We start from the raw sequence: 8,038 nt of genomic DNA, 5'->3' as shown, positions 1-8,038 counted from the left end.
TGTACAAAAACCTGTGCAGTCCTATTTCTCCCTAATCCAAGGCCCAATTATTTCTTAAACTACATCTCAAAGAAGGACTTGCAAGAGTGTCCCCAGTACCTTCAAAGTCTGGGTTTCTTTTGTTTTTTCTTTTTCTGTTAAAACCAGAATGTTATTTCTTTCTCACTCTGATAATGTCTGAGTAAGTCAGTTCATTGTTGTTTTGTGCTGGATATGAAAACATTTGGTTTGATTATTCTAAAAATATCTGAGGGGCACTTTCTTAGTAGTTCTTCATTAATAGCTTAATCCTTGGTGTTTTGTGCCTCTAAAAAACTGAATACCATCATTATCTGCCTTTGTCTCAGGGTAAGAAGGACTTAAAAGACATCTAGATTTTCTCAATGGCCTATGATGGACCCCAAACTTCTTCAGAGAAAGGGAAAGAGGGAGATAGCAGTAGAACCATAAAGGTACTGAAATATTCCTTCTAAAATGCTATCACAACAGAAATTAGTTTTTTCTTCTTGGCAGAACTTGTACACCCCACTCCTTTCTTCCTTTTCAAATCTTTCATAAAGGCTTACCTTTTTCTGGAAAATCTCTCCTAAATCCTCCAAAGCTAACTAGAAATCAATTCAGTTTATCCAGTGCAATAACTCAATACACCTTCACTTTTTAAATTTTTTTAACTTTTATTTATTTTTGAGACAGAACATGAGCAGGGGAGGGGCAGAGAGAGAGGGAGACACAGAATCCAAAGCAGGCTCCAGGCTCTGAGCTGTCAGCGCAGAGCCCAATGCGGGGCTTGAACCCACAGACCAGAGATCATGACCTGAGCTGAAGTTGGACACCTAACCAACTGAGCCACCCAGGCACTCCTGAATACACTTTCACTTCCATTAGCCCTTATATTAAGTATTATGATCCAAACACTATGCTAGGCATGCTAGACTAGAAGATTAAATGACATATCCCTACCCCAATGACACATCTTCCAGGAAGAGTTGGTTATGGATTCAGGTCCTATCAGGGGTCATATGGATTGGTTCTAATAGGTTAGATATGGCTATAATCAATGGTTTATAGTTACATAGGTCTTGCAATAAAAGAATCTATTGATATGGACAGGGAGACCCTCAAGGCTATAGGGTCTGGACAAGAAGCATAGTAGCCTCCATTCAAGGAAGGCTGGGGACACATTTTCTACCAATATTCCAAAGTTTCTGTGTGTTTCCAAAACTTTTGTGGATAAGAAATGTTCAGCCTTGCCTCCCTGCCAGGCACATTATTTATATACATTGATATCACTTAGAGCATAACATATTATGACCTGCCCTAGAGCAGGTCTGATCTCTGGTGTCTCAGGTATAGATAGCCCTACCTGAAAATGCACAGTGAGTGGAGATGGTTAAACAAAACTGTGCTTGATTCCGTCAGTTTCATTTCTGGACCATTTAACCACCCTGATTTCTTTCTTCTCTTCCCAGAAGAAAGAGCATGGGCTTTGTGGTCTTACAGACCAGTAGGTTAACCTCTCCATCTGTGTAAAAATGGCTTAATGGTGATCTCTCTCTGGCAGAAAAGTTGTGACAATAAAATGAGACAATGCAGATGAAACACCTAACATAGTTCTCAGGAAATAGTGTTCTAATGAAAGTCAGTTTCTTTCCCAGCATCTCATCATATAAGACCATGTCTACCTACATGAGATAGACATATGGTGTGATGTGGAGAGTGTCACGCAAGGGTCAGCAGAACTGTGCCCTAGTCCCAGCTCCATCATTAAGTAGGATGGTGGCCTTGAGAAAGCCACTTTGCCTCTCTAAGCCCATTTCTTCTTCTTTAAAAGAAGGGATTTCCTTCCCCTTTATGTCTTATCATTTTATCCATGGTACAAATTATGATTCTAACCACACCAAAATCACCACAAAGACTGGTCACACACATCTCAAACCAAAATGCAACTCTAGTGGCCAAAACAAAGGCTGAAGAGTAGAACAGCCTCTCCCTCCCACTTGTAAGAGAGCTTGAGTAGAAAGTTAATTTCTGTTAATTCCAAGAATTTACAAAGGATACTTGTAGGTAATGCTCATTACAATGTTCACTCCAGTACTGGGCTATCATTAGAGCTTTCCAGAGGTCAAAAGGGGTTTCATTTTTTTAAAACAGTCCTGCTTGATTCTAGCAGCCTCAATGACTACAACCAAACAGTCATTATAAATGGTCATCACCACTTCATATCTCCAACACTTGTCAGGGGACAGAGTTCAGTGGGGAAACCAATGAATTTCTTGACAACACAGACTACCTGGATGTAGTCAGCATAACTTCATTGAAGTCTCAATGATCCGTATCAATTTCCAAACAATGCAAATCAGCAGATGATCCAAAAATTGCTTTTCTTCGACTCATTTTATATACTCAGATACACACAAATAGAATTTCTACCTGTCTAATGATTCTTGGTTTCAAAACATATTCAAATTAATGTGCTGTCCCACAGTACACAATAATGGTCAAAGATGATGGTCCAGAAAGCAGCCAGTTGTGTTGCTGGAGAAGCCAGTCACAGTCCTCTTCTTGCCAGAAACAATCCACTCTGTGGCTACTTCACCTGTGAAAGAACAAAAATCAATTATCACACCTAACACACCAGTCTGGGTCATGGATTGTTCAAGTTATTCCACAGAAAAAAACTACATAAAGGTTAGGTAACATTTTAAAATCACACTGCAAGAGAAGAGTGACTTCAATTTCTTGGACTATCCAGCTATCCATTTAATTCAAATGCAACTGTGGCTTTCCAGAGGAAAGGGCTTCTCCTTTCCTGGGATGGAAATACTGTTTGCAAAGCTAAGAGCTATTTCCTGTGGATATTGTTCTTCTCCTAGGCCCTCATGGAAGGGAGAAGAAGCCCAGTGACCTCAAAATAGTGACTTCAAGCCAAGTGTCCACTCCAGGCCAGGCACTGTGCTAAGTACCCTACTGAGTTCTCACACCATCCCCAGATGTTAGTTGCATTGTTACCCCTATTTTATAGATCAGGAAAGGACATCTCAGAAAAGTTAAAGAGCTTACTCAAGTCACACCCTTGGTAAGGGATTGAACAATGCTCAGAGTCCATGTCTTCCTGACTCCACCAGTGGAAGGAGCACAGACCTCAGAGGCGAACATGCCTGGTTTTCAATCCAGCCATAAACTTCTTATCTGCAAATAAATAAATAAATAAATAAAGTGGATCTGGTAAAACCTACTTCAGGGTTGTTGTAGTGACTGACCCAGAATCAGGCTCATCGTAGACCTCAAAATACGGGCATGATGGTATACAGCATGTGGCCGGATGTGACCGACTTAACTCAGCAAAACTGCATCTGCTCCTATGTTACTCTCAGCCATAAGTACAAGTATAAAAAGTACCCCCCACCTCCAGAGGCCAGAGTATCTGTCAACCTGGCAATGGCTCTAGACAGGGTAACTCCATCTAAATGGCAGCTATCAACCTGTATTCTTGCTGCAGTTCTTACTGTCACATCTGCTTAGTAACTGCCCTAAGTGGTGTCATTCTGGGTGGCATACCGTATTTGCAGGTATAGGGGATGTTGATTTTTTTTTAACTTCTGGAAAACTCAGCCACGGCAGTGGGCAAATCTGCCACATAACTATGTTAGGACTTAGTTACTGCATCCTGAGTGAATGTGGGATTAATCGCAGGAAGGAAGGAAAGATCCGGCACTTTAGCAGGTGGATGGTGGATTAAGAAGGAAGAGAATGATATCAAAACAACTTTGTATATATGCTCTGACTCTCTTCCAGCCAGCAAAGATGGCCTTTTCTTTTTTTGAAAGAAAAATTATATATATATATATATATATATGTGTGTGTGTGTGTGTGTGTGTGTGTGTGTGTGTGTAATTTTTTTTTCCTTTTTGTCCATAAACCCTGGGTCCATAAGGCCCTGGAAGGTTCAGGTTATGCCTTCTGGGAGGCTCTGAACAAATCATGCCTGCTTCCTTCTGCCTCATTTTTTCTCTAGTTAATACAAGATTGGGCTTCCTCCTTCTTCCTGCTGGTTGGGTAATGGAGTCCCTGACATTGTTTTTCTTGCTGCTCTTTCCCAGACTGAGTTTGGAACAAATTTTCTGGTCCTATAGAATCATGACCTAAATTTGGGTGGATAAGAAAGAGGGAAATTCGACCAATGAGCTATTGGACTTTTCTCTAACCAGGGCCAAGGGCTCCTTTCCCTGGTCGTGGGATCAGAGTTTATTTTTGTCTATTGGCATCTCAGGCAGGATTCAAATGATGTAAGAGGAACTCCAGTATAACCAAGCCACTCCAGCCCATCACACTAAATAACAGTTACTCAAGCTTCCCATTCTTGACCTCTCTTTTCAATTTTTTAAATGTTTGTTTTTGAGAGAGAGGGCATGAGCGCAAGCCATGGGAGGGGCAGAGAGAGAGGGAGACACAGAATCCGAAGCAGGCTCCAGGATCAGCTGTCAGCACAGAGCCCAACGCAGGGCTTGAACACACAGACGATGAGATAATGGCCTGAGCTGAAGTTGGACACTTAACCGACTGAGCCACCCAGGTGCTCCTCTTGGCCCCTCTTTTGACAGAGAATCTCCTTACCACCCTCTCCCTTTATGAAGATCCTCCCAAGGGTTTCTAGGAGACTCTGTAGGACCACATCACATGTACTCACATTGAGTCTCTCCCCCCTCCTCCTCCTCCTCCTCCTCCTCCTCCTCTTCCTTCTTCATCTCTGGCTTTCCATAGCCAATGTCCAATGACTTTGAGGTTGCTTTTAGGAGCCTTGCCATTGCCCAAGTTGACAACATCCCTCATGAGGATGCTGATAGCTGTACCAAGGCTGGTCTTCCAGCACTTTCAGCAAATTCCGGATGTCATGAGAAGCAGGAGCAGACTCGGTGAGCCCCCAAGCTCATTCCTTGCACTCCAAATCCCTTCAAGGCTCTTAGAGAAGCAGCCCCTTCTCCTTCTGGTACAAATTCTTCCATTGTTCTGCAAGGGCACAAAGCCCAGTGTCAGGGTGGAATGCCGAGGACACACCATACTTTCTGTTGCTCAGTTTCTTCCTCCCCTGTATTCCACACACAAGATAGTAGTACAAACTTCCCCATTCTTCAGCCATAAACAGAAGTGCCTATGATGGTCGACTCATGCAAATGAAGCCTTGGGGGAGGGGCAGGGACCTGGCTCCAACCAAGCCTGGATACCCATTACACAGAATGCAGTAGACTGAGCATCTTCTGATGGGAGATGGGTGTGGGCAGCACTGTCTTTTCCTTTGGGCTGCCAAGCATTTGTTCATGCCTTGTCAAGGAAATTTCTCACCAGCGTGTCATTCTTATATATTTAGTTGGATGGGTAGATAGTAGCATTTATGAAATGTCTACAACAGGGTGGACCCATTCTCACATCAGCCCCAACTTTGTCCTCCTATTTCAATGAATTCCAAACTCTCTCTGCCCCAGCTTCCCCTCCATCATACCACCACACCGTTGGTTATTAACACTCTTGGGGAAACAGCCCTTGCAGTTTATTAGCTATCAGCTGTTGGTGGCCTTCCAGAGGCATTTACATTGCAAGAGGAGACTCTGGAAGTCTACCTCCAAGTTACAAAAGAATGAATCTCTAATGGTGGAAGGTCAAGCATCAGTGACAGACTGGTCAGAACAGGATTTGTGGAAGGTCATCCTGCCCTCTTTAAAATCATTACACTCATTTCATTCTTCCACTCGCCACTAAGTTGTGGCCTGGCCTACAGGCTGCAGAGAAAGCATGGAGTTCCTTGGTGGGGGAAGGGGGAGGGATAAAGCACTGAACTTGAATCAGGAGACAAATTCTAGCTCCAATTCTGTCACGAGTTGCTGAAGACTCTGGGTTGGGGAGGTGTCAAGATAGGGACCCCTGAGCAAAAGGAGAGGGTGACTATCCCTGCCCTCACAACCGTTTGTAGTTCTGGTTTCCATCTCTTCCTCTGTAATGTGAGGAGTCTGGACAAGCTGAATTTGTGGGTCACTTTCAACTCTTTCAGCCTATTATTATGAACCTTGTGGCTGGCATTCAGTGTAGAGATGCTGTTCCCAAGAAAAAGTATTTAGGAAAGCTTGTGTTTCAAGGGCTCAGGCACTTGGGCCCTAAGAATAAATACCTAACCCTACCTGTCTTCATAGTTGTTTTTCTTTAGAAAAAAAAAAAGATAAGTTTTAAATATCACCTTGAGGAGTTCAAATGCTAATGGTCTCCTGGTAGGAATCATTTGTTTTAAAAAATTATGTCCAAGCTAGACTTGCAGAGAAGTTCTGTCTATAGCTAGAAGTTTATGGGGAAACATGTGAGCCAGGGTTATCCAGGCACATGGAAGGGGCAGGCTGGTGAAATACATCTGTAGACTGGGACTCCAGGCTCTGTGCAAGGCAGCCATAGGCAGCTGCCTGTTCCTCCACCACCTTCCCCATCACACTTCTTACCCTCTGCCCCTGCTATCAGTTTTCTCTGGTTCCATTCAGATGCTTTTAAGTGGCATATAGTGCCTGAAGCATGAATAAAAACATCTGAGCGTCTAACCTGACACTAATATAACATATAAAAACTCTCCACAGCATGTTCAAGAATCAAGAAATCTTTTCTTTTTTTTCCCCTAGGCAAGGATGCCATGAGGTCATGTGCACTCAAAGCTCTTTGAGGGATGGGAAGAACTCTCAAGCTGGTCCTTTCCCCAAGTCCAGTGGGTCTTCAGGGGAGTGACTTAACCTTTCTTGGCAAACAGCAAGTGAAATGCAGGAAAGCCTTCCCAAGAGATGCTAAAGTAGCTGCTTCTTTAGGGGTTATTTTTTTCTCAGCAGAGAAGAGAGTTATCTGAAGAAAATAGTTTAAATTCAGTACTTGGGGCACCTAGGTGGCTCAGTCAGTTAAACATCTGACTCTTGATTTTGGCTCAGGTTATGATCTCATAGTTCGTGAGTTTGAGCCCCGCATTGGGCTCTGTGCTGACAATGCAGGGCCTGCTTGAGATTCTCTCTCTCTTTCCCTCTCTCTGCCCCTCCCCTACTTGCTCTTGCTCTCTCTCACTCTCTCTCTCTCTCTCTCAAAATCAATAAATAAACTAAAATAATTTTAAAAATTCAGTACTACCTGGAGCCAGGGGACAGGACATGTGGCTTCAAGGGTCCCCTACTAAGTTGTACAATCTATGATTATAATAAAAGGACTAAAAAATATTAGCCAGGTTCCTAGGGCTCTTCTGAAGACAGGTGATTGAGCGTGGCTACTTCTCAGCCTCCCTCCAATCTTGAGAGTCAGGGAGAAACTGGGCAAAGGCCCACGTGAGTGGAGAGAGGATTAGCCTCCACAGAGGGCCAGGCCCAATCTCGAATAAGAGAAGCTGCCAGAGAAGCACAAACTCACATCAGGAACATGAGCCCCGTTTGGTTTTCTCAAACGTAATTATACAAAGGATAGAAATTTGAGGGGGAAAAATTACTTTAATAACATGAATTTTTAAAAACCTTCCAAATCTTCCTCTGTGGAGAAGGTCCAGACCACTTCCCAGTCAGAATCTGTGCCTTGGCTTGAATTCTGCTGACCCGTGAGGCAGCCCCATATGCCCCTCTCATGCCCACAAGGAGGCTTCCTGAAGCAGCACTTTGTGGATTCACCTGGACTTCTGGTACCTACAGCCTCCTACAGTATTTTTTACTTTTCCTTCCCAAGGTTGTCAGGGCCCCTTCCTAACTGGTCTTCCCCCTCCATCCAGGAGAGCTGGCAGTTTCCCAAACTGCCAGGTCACTGGACAGAGTTCCCAGAGGCCCAGGCCATGCTTCCCTCTACTCAGCTGGGCACACACCTGATGTTCTGAGTGATTTAAGCCTGCCATTGTACTGCTTCCAATCAAACAAAGTCACAGAGACTTGTTTACTGCAATATAGAGCATCAGTCGGGGAGAGAATTAGTTTCCCCACCCTCATCCTTCTGAACACTTAATGGGATGGCTTTGAGAAGTAAGAGACAGAAAACATTTAATGGGATG

General features: G+C 43.6%; 1 long non-coding RNA gene across 1 annotated transcript; it reads right to left on the bottom strand.

The window, feature by feature from the left end:
• Positions 1-792: 792 nt before the first annotated feature.
• LOC122224117 lies at positions 793-6,902 on the bottom strand. Its single transcript, XR_006204656.1, has 3 exons — positions 4,688-6,902; positions 3,061-3,189; positions 793-2,596 (listed from the first exon to the last, which is right to left on the bottom strand). It is a non-coding gene; the product is annotated as an uncharacterized LOC122224117 (long non-coding RNA).
• Positions 6,903-8,038: the final 1,136 nt, after the last annotated feature.

Source organism: Panthera leo, chromosome B4 (genome assembly GCF_018350215.1).
Source record: "Panthera leo isolate Ple1 chromosome B4, P.leo_Ple1_pat1.1, whole genome shotgun sequence".
In the NCBI taxonomy this organism is placed as follows: Eukaryota; Metazoa; Chordata; class Mammalia; order Carnivora; family Felidae; genus Panthera; species Panthera leo.
The sequence above is the reverse complement of the archived record's forward strand: the minus strand, read 5'-3'. Positions and strand labels throughout refer to the sequence as shown.